Source organism: Chiloscyllium plagiosum, chromosome 12 (assembly GCF_004010195.1).
Source record: "Chiloscyllium plagiosum isolate BGI_BamShark_2017 chromosome 12, ASM401019v2, whole genome shotgun sequence".
Lineage (NCBI taxonomy): Eukaryota > Metazoa > Chordata > Chondrichthyes > Orectolobiformes > Hemiscylliidae > Chiloscyllium > Chiloscyllium plagiosum.
Genome location: NC_057721.1, coordinates 34110617 through 34125979, shown reverse-complemented (window position 1 = coordinate 34125979; position 15363 = coordinate 34110617). Strand labels below are relative to the sequence as shown.

Below are 15363 nucleotides of genomic sequence, written 5' to 3'. Positions count from 1 at the left end.
AGGTGGAAGATGAAGCGCTCTTCCTCCAGCCGTCGTGTTGCTATGGTCTGGCGATGGAGGGGTCCAAGGGCCTGCATGTCCTTGGTGGAGTGGGAGGGGGAGTTGAAGTGTTGAGCCACGGGGTGGTTGGGTTGGTTGGTCCGGGTCACAAGAGGGGATTTACAAACAGAGGCAGGAGACATGGCTGAAGTACTATCAGAACACTATGAGTCTGTCTTTAGCAACATCAAAGAGAAGCCAGTGAAAGAGCAGGCTGCTGAGAGACTGGATGTCCTTTAAATAAATGATAAGGGTGGAGGCATTGTACTTAAAATTGATAAGCACTGAGACTGACTGGGACACATCACTGGATGCTGAAGAAAATAAAGACAAAAGTTGCCCAGTAACTGGCCACAACCTTCCAATCTTTTGCCAATAGTTCCAGTATGGATGGGGAATTGGACAGATAAATCCTTTTGTTCAAAAATGAGTTCAGGGATAAACCTAGCAACTGCAGGTGAATTGGTTTAATGTCTGTATTAGGAGAGGTTTTAGAAGCAATAATCAAGAACAAGATTTTGGACAAGATTAAAGAAAGCCTCCACGGTCTGTTAAAAATAAATATTGTTTAAACGCTTTAATCAAGTTTTTATTTTAAAATGAGGGAATGTGATTGATGTGGACTTCCAAAAGCGTTCGAAAATGTGCCAAATAAGAGGCTTTCTTTAGCAAAGTTAAATGCTATGGAATTAGTGAATTGATCGTGGTCAAGTGAAAAAAAAAACAAAAAATTGTGATGAATGGTTCCTTTTCATACTGGACAACGATATACAATGCGCTTCACCAGGAACTGTTGGTAATCTATACTAATGACCTAGACTTAAGTGTGCAGAACATAATTTCAACATTTGCAGGTGAGATAAACTTTGGAAGCATAATGAACTTCAAGAAGGATAGTGATGAATTTCAAGAGGGAACACATTCTGGTAGAATGGGAAGGAATTAGGCAGAAGCAATTAAGAACAAAGTGTGAAGTGATATGTTTTGGTAAGAACAACGAGAAGGGAGAATTGAATTTCAAAAAATTGCAGGAGTAGACATAACAGGAGATGTGTATGTGATAGCAAAGGACGGTAGAGAAGATTGTGGTTAGATACATACAAGATTCTGAGCTTTATAAAAACAGGTATAGAACACAATTGTAAGGAATTCCTGATGAACAAGAGTAAAACACTGGACTGGTATCAAAGTCCATGTCATGTATAATCTGGGTATACACTTTGAGAAGGATATGTAAGCATCTGGAAGGGTAGAGAAAGTTTTCCAGCATCGTTTCTGGGATGAGGGACTTCAGTTCTATGGATAGACTGGAGAAGCTGTGGTTACTTAAAGCGGATGCTGAGTGGAGACTTGATACAGACATTCAAAATCAGTAAATGTACATAAATAGAAACTGTTCCTATTTGCAGAAGGTTAAAAACCAGAGGATACAGATTCCAAATATTTAGAAAAAGGTATTAAAGGTTCACATCAGGAAAGACTTCTTACTCTGAGTGATGATGATCTGCAATGCATGTTCTGAAAGGACGGAGGTTGCAGATCCAATTGTCTTTTTTAAATGGTATTGAACCATCACCTGAACAGAAAGAAAAAATGCTAGGGTACAAGGAAATGGCATGGAGAGGGATGTGTGAAGTTACTCTTGCAGAGAGCTAGCATGGACTCAACTTGCCCAATAGCCTCCTTCTTAACCATTTTATTACTCCATAAGATTTGATATCACCTGTTGAGAATGTGGTACTTCCTGGGCGTTTGGCTGATGGTAATTTGCTGTGCACAACTCCATCGAAAGTCCACCGTCCACTTATTTTAGTGATCTATAAATCAAGTTACACCACGCAGTTACATCAGACTGTGATCTTTAGAAAATGCACAATATCTCACAAATAAATATCTTTGCCCAATGTGATTTCAGCTGTGACAACCACAAGTTGAGGCAATCCCAATTAGTAGGTATTAAATGCATATCCTTAGCATCTGTTGATCACTTTCTTGCCCCATAACTGCAGCTGTGTTTGGGTCTGCCCAACAGTGATTCCCCTTCATTCTTGGTCCAAACCTGGTGGCAACAACTTTCACAATTGCCAGGGACCACTCTTATTTCCCTCTGCCTCGACATAGCATAAATTTGCAGCTGTTCGTAGACATAGAGGAAAAATGAAAATGTATACAAGAACACAGGGAAAGCGATGGAGAAGAAGAGGGACAAAACAACAGCTAAAGATAGCTACTAAGAGACAATATAAAAGATAACATGTTGAAGTGGATAAACAAAACAAAAAAAAGCAAAAATTAGAAAGTAAAGTAGGGTCTTTTTACTTATCAGGGTTACAATATCAGGTGTCCACTTGAAGGAATGTCCCAAAAAGAAAGTGAGCAGTTCTTAAATCAGATGTGCATTCTTGCTGGAGGCACAGAAAAACAACATGCTCCAAATAAGGCTAAAGGCAGGGCCTAGCATGAAGCAATGTTTTCCCATAAATAGCAAAGAGGAGTTTTTAATTCTTTTGCTTTTGATATGAGCAGTAGAAATATTTGGTAGCAAGTATTTTGATCATTTGGCACTTTTGAAGATCTTGGAAGTTGTAAAGCAATATTAACTCTTCAGCTGCCAGCAGACTCTGGAAAATAACAACTTGGGTTGACCAAATGCATTTCATGACATATTATATTTTCAGGGCTAATCACACGTCAGTAGAATTATTACTGTTTCAACTTCAATTGCAAAGAAATTAAATCACACCAAACAACTTTAAACCCATGCGGTTATGAATCAATGCTTTCCCTCTTATTCTCTCACCCATTTTTAAAATTGCTCTTTTAGTTTTATTTGTATACCTTGACACAATCCTTTTCCTCTTTACTTCCTATTCCATTTCAAAAGTTGGAGCAGCTTCCACAGAAAGATGTTTATTGGCTGAAAACACATTTTTCAGTCAATTGTAAAGCCTAGCTAAAATCAACATGGATGACATAGATATAACCAGCTCAACTTGTTGACGTACAAACATTCATCAAGTCAGCACGCAATTCTGCCAAATGAACATACTTGGCAACAGCTCTCAGAGCCCAACATTGGGTGGATAAGTAAGTTAATCTGTGGCAGTATAAGCATTAAAGATTATTTAGTTATAAAAATATTCTCTAATATTATCAGCATCAACAAATTTAACGGGCTGCCTCGGCCCTATTACCACAGATGAACTCCAAGTCATTTCATTCTCAAGGCAATAACTTAATGTGCATTTTTTCTATGCTAACAACCAGATCATAAACGTCTGGGACCAAAAGCACAGCACTAGATTAATTACTAGGATTAATTACTACTTTCCTGAAGAAGGGCTTATGCCCGAAACGTCGATTCTCCTGTTCCCTGGATGCTGCTTGACCTGCTGCGCTTTTCCAGCAACACATTTCCAGCTAGATTAATTACTAACAAAGTGACTGGTTCAAAGAAAAACCCCAGGAAATCCCAGAAAACTATAATAAGACTAGTAGCTTAAAATCTGAAAGTCACTGGAAAGGTTAGAAAGGTTGGGCAGGTACCCATTGTAATTTTGAACAGAATGACTAGTGATTGTATTGAAACAAATAGAATCCTGAGATGGCTTGACAGGGTAGATGCTGAAAGGAAGTTTCTCCATGTTGGAGAGACTAGAACAATGAGACACACTTTAAAGGTAACAGGTTAAAATTCAAGATATAATCACAGAATCCCTACAGAGCAGAAAGAGACTATTCAGCCAATCGGGTCTGCATACCCTCTGAAGAGCATCCCCACATCCATCCCTCCACCCTATCCCTGTAATCCCACACTTACTAGGGCCAGTCTACCTAATCTGTATGATTTTGGTCTGAGACAGAAAACTGGCACACTATGGAGAAATGGGGAGAAAGTATAAACTCCGCACAGTTGCGCAAGAGTAGAATCAAACCGAGTCTATGGTGCTGTGAGTAGCAGTGCAAATCATTGAGTCACTGTGCCACTTTTGGAGATGAGGAAAATTTGTTTGCTTTCAGGGGATCGAGTGCCTGTGGAATTTTCTTCCGCAGATAGTGGTAGAGAGAATAATTGGTTCTTAAGATAAGGCAGATAGATTCTTGACCAACAAGGACTGAAAGGGCATTGGGGATGGATAAGAATTTGGAGTTGAGGCTGCAATTACATTAGCCTTATTGAATGGCAGAGCAGGCTCAAGAGGCTGAATGGCTTAATTGCATCCCTAATTCACATGTTCATATCTTTATACAGATATAAACAAAATATATATTATACAGAATATCAACATATTTGTTACTTATTTAATTACATATAAATAACATTGTATATTAATATGTTAAATGTGATATATGATGAAAATGTAGAAATCTAAACTCAAGGATCTGTGTTGCTATTCAGAAAAGTATAAGATAAAATATATAAAGATGGAATTTACTTGATTGCTGAGCTTTTGTTATTATCGATGTTGACAAAATAGCAAACTTGGCAGATCCATAAATTCATTTGCAAGCCTAGATAAAATTTTAAGCATTATCTGGACTGTCATATATGAAAATGACTACCGACTCATAAAATTAATACATGTAAATAAAACTGATTATGATGACTAGTCACTCAGATTACATTAGCAGGTGCAACAAAATCATAATGGACATGATTAATAAATGCACAATTACAAGATAGAATGTGGATTTTGAAGTGCTCAATTCTTTTCCTGAGTGTGACATTTTGTTAGGGAAGGCTTTCTCTACTGACCTTATAAAAATATCAAAGTCAATTACACTGTTCAAAATATTGTAATACTTATAAAATATTAATTTCGAATGTCGCAGCACAATCATAACTTTTGTTTCCAGAAAGCAAGAAGCAAGAAAAGGAAGAATTTTAGAAGGTAACCTTGAGTTACCAATACAAGAGATAGTATAACAATGCCCCTGAAACAGTGAAATACATTTTTTAAAATGTCACATAGTAATGATACCTTCAGGTATTTAACATTTTAAGACAATTTATAGAAACATCAGCATATTTTTAAGTTAAAACCTACATGGAATCATAAAATTATATAAGTTGCAAATTCACATGAACAAACTAGAACATCTGTTATTGTGCCAAGTTGTTCCAGAGTTCACAGGAGAAACAAATTAAAGCTTGAACTTCTGGAACTTATAAATACATATATTTTAAAAAACATATTTAAAATTATTTTGAGAAAGCAAAGTATGAAGAAATAATTCAGCACCAGTCTACAAAACTCTGGAGAGGTTACTAAATTAATCATATCGAAATGTCAAACGTTCTTGCTAAGATCAAAAAGATGTTTGAATCTAATCATTTCATAATAAACAATTCCTGAAGCTAAATGCATCACAAAGCTATGAATTTGGTAGAGTGTTTTATCAAATAGGAAACTAATAATCAATAAATTTATTTTTTGTCGCCTACAGTCACAGCTCTCTGAAATCTAAAGCTAGCGGATGTTGGGTTCATTTAACACTCCTGATGCTTATTCAGTCAGTGAGATGTTAAAACTATCAGCAGCAATCACACACACTTACAATTACACACAGAGATACCAAGAGAGTTAAAGCTTTGGATTAAATGCCTACACGCCTCAATGAAAAGAATAGCAATTATTTCTTGGACAGCTTCAAATAGTATTTTTAAAAATATATGCTGATGATATCCTCTTTTTTAAACTATGTGCTGTTACACATTTCATTTTCCTTTAGCAAAACCCTTTAAAATTAAATTAAGCAATTCTGTACAAACAACTTATAAAGTCGTATGACATTCAATACTGCAGGAAGCTGAGCCAAGAGCCAACTAGTTTGGTTAAGATGAAAGACCCAGTGTACTCTTGGTCAAAGAGCTTTTTATGTATGTACGTTGTACGCAGGTCACCGCAGAAAGAATTCAATACAGCCAGCTATCAGCTTACATCATGGCCGTGCAGCCGATACATACACTGCTTTGCACTGATCACTGGAACAAATGTTAAATACTTCTGTCTTTCTAGCTTGGCAACAATCCACATATGACCCAGTACTAGGCAACAAAAATTAACAACTGCTTATATACAGTACATAATTATTACATTTCAACAAAAGCAGATACTTTTATTCTCAACATAGCCACCTGCTAGACACACTCAGGTGAACTCTAAGTCTGATCACAAAGACATTACACACCACCCCCACAGCCATTTCAATTTTAGTTGCGACATACCACATGTTTAGCTGGCGTCTACCTGCTGTGCATATTAATAAGCCAAGTGTTGGTTTCCGAGACAAGGACCATTCTCTCAAATTCATCACATCTAGCTGTAGGTCTTTTGTTGATTTTTTTTCTTTTCTTCTGACACTGTATTCCTGAAAAATGGCTTCAGTACTCCTTGGGACTGATATTGATCCCCATCCCCCTGCTCTTTTTTTCCATGTGCTGCTCTACTCTATCAATACTCCCAAGAGGTATTGGGTCAGTCTGCAGTTTCAAAACCAGACACAATGCACATCAGTGTACCATGCTGTAATCTACACACAGTCCACGTAATACTGAATCAAGAGCGACACCGCAAGTCAGGTTAATCATCCCCAGTTTAATTAGCTGTGTAGCAGAGAAACAATCAAATCTGAAGGATTTTTCAGTGACCCTCCAAGTAAAAAAATAAACTGCGCTGGCTGAGCTATTATGAAAGATTGTGGCGACAGCAAGACTGAATGCCAAAAAGCTATATAATTTGAAACTAATTAAATTCAAGTAACACAATTAAGACTTAAGTTTTAGCTGATTCAGTAAGGATCTAACAGGATTAGAGGAAATAAAATGTTAACTTTAAATGACAATCCAGGTTTTAAGTGGAGCTAGCATAAGTAACATATGAACCTTTTTCTTTAAGAAGTTGAAACTTTTTGACTAAACCTCTAAGATTTAAAATAGATTTATTAGTGATCCACAACCCAAATGTCTGATGACCAACACATTTCATCAAAATCTGGAACTCTCATTTAAAAAGACCAGAACTTCAAAGTTGGTGTTGAGTAATGGCTCTTGTCAATGGTATCAAAGAACAAAGCTCACAAGCTCTTATCGTATTTGTTATATGGATTTTCTTCTTCTTACATCAGTTTGAATCTGGCGTCCAGCAACAGTGATTTCATCAAGCAGGAAAAGCAGCCATTCACATGCAAGTACTCTCAGAGACTGCAAGCCAGGAAGTAAAATGCTATTGAATATTTCACTTTTAATTTTAAGGACAACATACCAAAGAGCAACATTAATAAAGCTAACATATCAAATATTAAATGAGTGTTTAATTTGACATTCCAAATCTAAGAAAACTTCTCTCCCACAGTGAGACTGTTCAGCAATAATTAGGAAATGTGTACACTGTTAAAACCTAGCTACACCTCATTAAACAGCATATTTTTCAAGAGTTTTCATAGTAAGGCCGATACCATAAAAGGCCAAGATTTTGTTAGTTTAGTGATTTCTAATTGAAAGCATCCTGTGGGACATCAACATAAAAGTGCAGAATGACTGAAACCTTCACTGCATTTCAACATGTAAATGTGCAAATGCATACTCCAGCCATAGCTGTCAGTTTCAGAAGGGTAATGATAGCAAATGCTGACAGTTTCACAGCTATAACAACTGCAAAATCCAGCTCAATATGGCAGTGCTTTGGCAGTACATTCTTCTGCAAAAATGAACATCTGTCTTTAGCTGAACACAAGTAGCATGTCACTACCAGCAGTAAAATGCTTTAAAGACATCTTAAACAATTATTTGAATAGAACACTTCAGATTTTAAATATTCTTCACTCATTCACAAATTTAATAAAATGAAATACAATTGAGATTTTGATATGCAATGTTCAACTTGGTTTTAAAATTATCTTGCAATACAAAAGTAAGATGACATCCATTTTTGGGTAAGTTTTAACAAAGGCTTTAACACTGCTCATGTTAGGATGACCACCTGCACTTGCTAATTAGCTTTGGTAAGAAATCTCACCTCAGTTCTTACTCCTGCTCATCCTCTCTAAACAGGGATAGTTGGTTAACAATTCTTGCACAAAATGGCTACTGTTCCCTTCATTCCAATGGGCTTAAACGTTTCTTCCCAATTCATAGCATACAGTATTTAATCACTGACACTCATTACCTCATTCTATAGGACTGGACAAAAAAACACACCAGCAAACGAAACAGAAAACACTGGCAAGTTTTCAGAAGGTCAGGAAGCATCCATGGAGAGGGAAATAGTTAATGTAATAGGATTATCACTAACTTTTGCAGTCTTGATGAAACGTCATGAATTTGAAATTTTAATTCAGTTTCTCACACCACAGATGATGCCAAAACTCACTTTCCAGCATTTTCTTTTCTACAGCAAAGAAAAAGGCCATTCAGCCAAACAATTTTAGCCCATTTTTCTGAACTTTTCAGCCTCTGCAGTACTTGCTTTTAAAAAATATTCACAGTTATTTTCATTTTTAAAACAACAATCTGTATCAAACATAAACACTACTAATAATGGTGCTCTTACAAAATCGAGGACCATAGTGTACTGGAGGTCGAGTGATTTGAGATATTAACAGGAAGATTCAATACATTTGGGTCGCATGGTAGCTCTGTGGCTAGCACTGCTCCCTCACAGCACCAGGGACCCGGGTTCGATTCCAGCCTCGGACGACTGTCTGTGTGGAGTTTGCACATTCTCCTGTGTCTGTGTGAGTTTCCTCCGGGTGCTCCAGTTTCCTCCCACAATCCTAAAATGTGCAGGTTAAGTGAATTGGCCAGGCTAAATTGCCCATAGTGTTCAGCGGTGTGTAGGTTAGGGATAAATATAGAGTAATAGGGTAGGGGAATGGATCTGGGTGAATTACTCTTCGGAGGATCGGTGTGGATTTGTTGGGCCGAAGGGCCTGTTTCCACACTGTAGGGATTCTATGAAAATAGTAAAGACATAGATTTTGAGTGATTTTTGTATGTACTTATGTACTTTTGCTTATCTAGATAAATGTATACACTTAACCAAAAATAATTTTGGGATGCAGACCTATACATTTTCTGGTACATAACATTGCACAAGTCATCCAGTGACACGTTAGTATCAATTGGGTGATCAATATTGCTCTTTAGCAAGATATCAAAGCACCTAAAGGACTATATATTCTATGCAATATTTTTTCAAAAATCTTTTACAAACACTGCTTCTTTAATTATATTCACATTCAATCTTGCACTGTGTAGATAAATATTTGAAACACCATAGACTTCTAAATTTAAACATCTAGCCTTCTAAACAAAAATGAACATATCCTCTGTAGAAAACAAGTATAAAGTGTACTTTATGTGGAGGCAAATAGATGAATAAGAATTGAAACAGGAGCACACCCACCAAACTGAAACAATCTTTTACTATAAGGCTTGGCCTGCAGTTAAAATATATTTCCAGCATGCACAGTAGGGGTGGTGAAACTTTTTGCCTTGTAAGACATGAGGGGGCAGCCAATTTAGGAGAATAGAGGCAGTGGTGGGAACCTCCTATTAAGAGCCAAATGAGACTAGTTTGGGAAGTTGTCTAGTTTGGGAAAAATGGGGACAACATAAGTGACATGAAGGGATTACTGAAAAAGGAGAAACTTTCTTAATTCCCTTATACAAGTGATTGAATTAGCTGGTAGTTGGGTAAGACCAAGGCAGTTCGACATAACCACTATCTTTCAAGGAGAACAGCTGCTGAACTTTACAGCTCTATATGGTGTGTAGGCACTGTACAGTCACCCACAGGAGTGATGCCTCCGTATGGATATTGAAGGCTTTTCTTGTTAGGTTTTGGTTCACTGATCAAGACAGTGCCTTGAAGATTTTCCTGATTGAAATGGGATATTGTTTGGAACAGGGCAGCATGAGAAAATTTTAATTTTGTGACAGGTAGGAGTATGAAGATGCAAAAATATAACATAACTGTGATACATAATTTTGGCATTCTAACTTTTTTGCAAAGTATTGTTGGAACTTCCTAAGTAAATATTTAATTAATTTAAACTAAAATTCCAACAGTCTCAATATCTTTTTCCAATCTCTTCTGTCTCTCTCAGACAGACAGTTCAAGCGTACATATATTACACAAACTACAGACAGAATTCTTTTAAATCATTGTCCCTGTAATATTGCCTTTTTACATTATGATACAACCTGACGGGATGTTCATAAAGTTAGCCTCATAGCAAAGCAAAGATGTGACACATGCCTTATTTTTAAAGGATAAAATAAATCTAAAAGCAACCAACCACAGACTACCAAATTTTAGTTTGTGTTGGTGGATGCAACTTTCCTGTCAATAGAAGTAAGCACTGATACTAAAATAACTTTTCAGTGCACCACATCCAGATCATTTTCAACTGGATGACTAACGATGCATTAGTGGTTTATCATCTATTTATGACAATTATTTTCAGCAAACCATGCCAGCAGAAACTGAATCTTGCTTTTAAGTACAGTGGCAAAGCCAAAACAAATCAACGCTCAGTACCACATCAACATTTCCCTTTGGTTAGTCAGTCACAGCCGTGCCCTTAATAGAGGAGAATTCCCAAAGAGATAGTGTGGTAAGTTTGACCAAGGGAGAATTTAATAATTCATCGTTTAAAAAAAAAAGGGAACAATTCAATGCTGCCGGGCATGTTTCTGTATATGTTGACCACTAATCTCCAGCATTTAAAAAATCTAAATATGATTACTGGGACACATTTGTTAAGAAACATGGTATCAATTGTCAGAAGCAGAATATTGTGATGCTCATGACCCCACTCAGTTTTATAGGGTGACATACCTAAATCGCCATATGAAAAGACAACAACTATTTTTGAAGATTTGCTTTTTTTGGCAAAGTTCCTTCACAACCAGCTGGTTTGCATCTGTTTATCTTCAGCTGTCTGTTTACCACATGGGTGTAACTGGGACCATGGGTTACCATAAGACAGGATTCTGTGATTTTAGTTATCCTCTCATAATTAAAAAACAACTCAACAAAAACAAATAAAACTAAAAATGAATTGGGATTTTGGGATTCTTGTCCAACAATATTTTTGAAAGTGCTTTTCCAAGTAGACAAAGTGAATTGAGGAAATGTGCAGTTTGAATTTTCAAAAGGTGTTTGACATGTTTTGTCCTTTGCCATTCTAACCTATAGTGTATGTATTTGCACTTTGTGCTCAACTGAGCTAATGATTTATATTGCCTCTTGCAAAACTAGGACATATTCGTTTGTCTATCTTGTATAAACATTTCAAAATATAATTTTCCTAGAAATTCTGAGAAAATGGGACATTGTTCTCCTTATTCTATTGTTTACTTCATTATACCAGCTGAATACCCCAATTTGACACAAAGCTAATATTTATATCAATTGTTAAACAGAGTGATTCTAACTAAAGTATTAAATTTGGTTTATAAAATCTAAAAGAAATTAACTCAATATTTAATTTATAACATTTTTACTTACTTGAAATGAAATAAAAACTTCAAAAACAATACTTATGTAGTATAACAGATGCCAAAAGTCTGCAAATAAACTGTTGTCTCATTTAAGTTTAGTTCCAAAAGATCACCCTGATATAGCTAAGAACAAATAGATATTTTAGAAATAAATTCCAAAGAAAACAGGAATCATTATGGTGGTCCTAAGTGAGATATATCCACTATGTAATCTACCTTTTGGTATTTTACAATTAAAATGTAAACTGGTCTACCTAATTCAAATATAATCGAATTCCATAAAGAACAAAGAATAGTACAGTATAGGAACTAGTCCTGCAACCCATGAACACTGTGCCAAACACATTCTGCCTTTCCAAACTAAAAACATCTAGCCTCTAAGCAGTCCGTATGCCTCCATTCCCTGCTAATTCATATATCTGTCAAGATGCCTCTTAAATGTTGCTATTTTAGTGGCCTCCATCATCACCATCTCCGGCAGTGCATTCCAAGTATTTAGCACCCATTGCATTAAAAAATCTTGCCTCTCACATCCCTTTAATCTTTCCCCCTTTTACCTTAAACCTATGTGCCCCAGTAATTGACATTATCATCCTGGGAGAAAGACTCCGGCTATCCATCCACAGCTCTCATAATTTTGTAAGCTTCTATTTGGTTACCTTTCATTATTTGATGTTTAAGTGAAAACTAACCAAGTTTGTCCAATTTCTCCTCATCGTTAATACACTCCAAACCAGGCAACATCCTAGTAAATGATTTCTGTGCCCTCTTCAAAGCCTCCATATCTTTCTTGTATTATGTGCACAGAACTGTAAACAATATTCCAAATGTGATCTAAATTTGTATACAGCTGCAACATGACTTGCCAATTCTTACACTCCAAGGCCTGACCGATGAAGGCAAGCATACAATATGCTTTCTTAACTACCTTATCCACTTGTGTTGCCACTTTCAGGGAACTATGTACCTACACACCAAAATCTCTCTGTGTTAATGCTACTAACATTCTGCCACTTACTGTATACTTCCCACCTGTACTAGATCTTCCAAAATGCAGTACCTCACATTTGTCTGGATTAAACTTCATCTGCCATTTCTCCGCCCAAGTATCCTCTGGCGATTCTCCTCACTATCCGCAGCTCCCTTAATCTTTGTGTCATCCACAAGCTCACTAATCAGACCACCCAGTCTCCTCCAAATTATTTATATATCTACACAGCCAGTTTTGTTTTAACTGGCACCATATCAACCAGCAATGTTGATAAACTGGAAAAAATTATATACCTCAAAAACCATGATCTGCTGCAATGTCCGAATGTCTATGCTGTAAATAAAGTATAACAGTGATATGTTATCCCTTGCATTAATTTCTATTACTTACTGAGTATTTTCACATTGATTTTGTCAGTTTGTTGATGTTTTTACATAGATTTTCTGAGGGATGATGATGTCTCTCAGCTTCAATTGGGCAGGGTTTACTGCGATTATATGTACCTCTTGATTATCCCCATTGGTGCCAGTTAATAAAATGTTTGCTGTATTACAAACAATAGGGGCCCCAGCACTGATCCTTGTGAAACACCACTCTTCACAGATCTCCAGTTCAGTAAAACAAGCTTTCACTGCTACTTTGTCTTCTTTGACGAAGGCAGTACTGTATCCATCTCATCAGTTCACTGTGGATCCCACGTGACCTTATCTTTTGTATTATTCTTCCATGAGGGACCTTGTCAAAGGCCTTGCTAAAGTCCATATTGACAACATCTACTGCCCTGCCTTTATTAAACCATCTTTGTCACTCCCTCAAAAAATGCAATCAAATTTGGGGCACAATCTTCTCTGCATAAAACCATGCTGCCTGTCACGAGTAAGTCCATATTTTTCCAAATATGAGTAAATCCAATCCCTAAGAATCTTCTCCAATAATTTCCCTACCAATCACGTAAGGCTCACTGGCTTGTAATTTCCCAGATTATACTTGCTCTTCTTAAACAAAGGAACAATATTGGCTATTCTCCAGACTTCTGGGACCTCTCCTATGACTAAAGAGGATACAAAGAATTTGTATGAGGCCTGAGCAATTTCCTCACCTGCCTCTACCAGCATTCTGAAATAGATCCCATCAGGTCCTGGGGACTCATCTATTTTAATGCTTTTTAAAACACCCAACACCACCTCCACTTTTATAATGACATGACCCAGAATATCAACATACCTCTCCTGAGACTCATCATTCACATGTTGGACTGAGGCGTCTGTATCAGTGCTGTATAACTCTATGGCTACATGTGCTTTTCCTATGTGAGTACTGATGCAAAGTATTTTTTAAGGACCTCACCCAGTTCCTTCAGCTCCACATATAAATGTACTCTTTTGTCCTCAAGTGGACCTCCCCTTTTCTGAGCTACCTCTTGCTTGTTAAATACATTAGATGTCTTGGGATTTTCCTTAATTCTGTTTGTCAAAGACATTTCATGGTCCCTTTCAGCCCTCCTAATTCCTTGTTTCAGATTCTTCCTGCAATCTTTGCATTCTTGAAGGGCTCTGTCTGTCTTCAATTTCCTAAACTTTATACATGCCTCCTTTTCCCTCAATTTCTCTTGTCATCCAAGATTCCCAAATGTTGCCATCTTATCCTTCATTTTCACAGGAACATGCTGCTTCTGAACTCTGATGAACTGGCCTTTAACAGAGTCCCGTGTGCCAGATATGGAGATACTCTCAAACAGCTAACACTACTCTACATCTCCCAGTTCATGCCTAATACTGTAATGGTTAGCTTTCCCCCAATTTTGTACATTCACAGAGGACGATTCTTATCTTTGTTATACTTAAAACGTATAGAATCGTGATCACTATTTCCGAAATGCACAGCCACTGAAACTTTGATCACCCACCGGGCTCATTCCCCAACATCAAGTCTAGTATGGCCCCTTCCCTAGCTGGACTATTTACACATGGTTTGCCCTGAGGCATGGTGGATTTTGTATAGTTCTAGCTACGATACTGCAATTTTGTCTCTTTGATAGCCAATTCTGAACCATTTTACAAACATCCTTATGTCTAATCACCTAAACCTTTCTGTAGGACACAAGAAGCCCCATCTATCTAGTGCAATAACAATTGTAAAAATCAGAGTGTACTTAGAGGAAGGAAGTATTATCAAGTGTCCTACTGATCAGAATTCTTCATTATTCAACCTCAAATAAAATAAATACTTTAAATACAATTGAGAGTTAAATGGGGTTTAATTATGAATGTTGTTCATAATCTAAACAAAACTCATTCAATAATCTTGCACCAATGCAGTCATCCATTTTCATTTTTACAGAAATTGTTACCTATTTTAACTGTTACAGCCTCATCTTTACAATGAACTAAAGATAGATTATTAAGCATTAATGATCCTGGTCATCAAGACCTCATAGAATGAAACAGTGGTATGGTTACAGGACTGAAAATGTGTTGCTGGAAAAGCGCAGCAGGTCAGGCAGCAACCAGGGAACAGGGGAATCAACGTTTCGGGCATAAGCCCTTCTTCAGGAATGAGGAAAGTTTGTCCAGCAGGCTAAGATAAAAGGTAGGGAGGAGGGACTTGGGGGAGGGGCGTCGGAAATGTGATAGGTGGAAAGAGGTCAAGATCATCTCCCAGACCGTCCATAACCTCATCACCTCGGGGGATCTCCCATCCACCGCCTCCAACCTCATAGTCCCACAACCCCGCACCTCCCGCTTCTACCTCCTGCCCAAAATCCACAAACCTGACTGCCCCGGCCGACCCATTGTCTCCGCCTGCTCCTGCCCCACCGAACTCA

General features: G+C 37.2%; 1 protein-coding gene across 14 annotated transcripts in view; it reads right to left on the bottom strand.

Moving 5' to 3' along the window:
* LOC122555094 (zinc finger and BTB domain-containing protein 20-like) overlaps positions 1 to 15363 on the bottom strand; it is a 367748-nt gene that overhangs the window by 142696 nt on the left and 209689 nt on the right. For 12 of the 14 annotated variants that reach the window (XR_006313161.1, XR_006313166.1, XR_006313164.1 and 9 more), the window contains one exon: positions 1763 to 1856. The exons of 1 other annotated variant lie outside the window; for it this stretch is intronic. The gene's annotated coding sequence lies outside the window, so the exon portion shown is untranslated. Of the gene's footprint in view, positions 1 to 1527; positions 1616 to 1762; positions 1857 to 15363 lie in introns of all 14 variants that reach the window. One more of the 14 variants, XR_006313165.1, reaches the window with a different exon arrangement.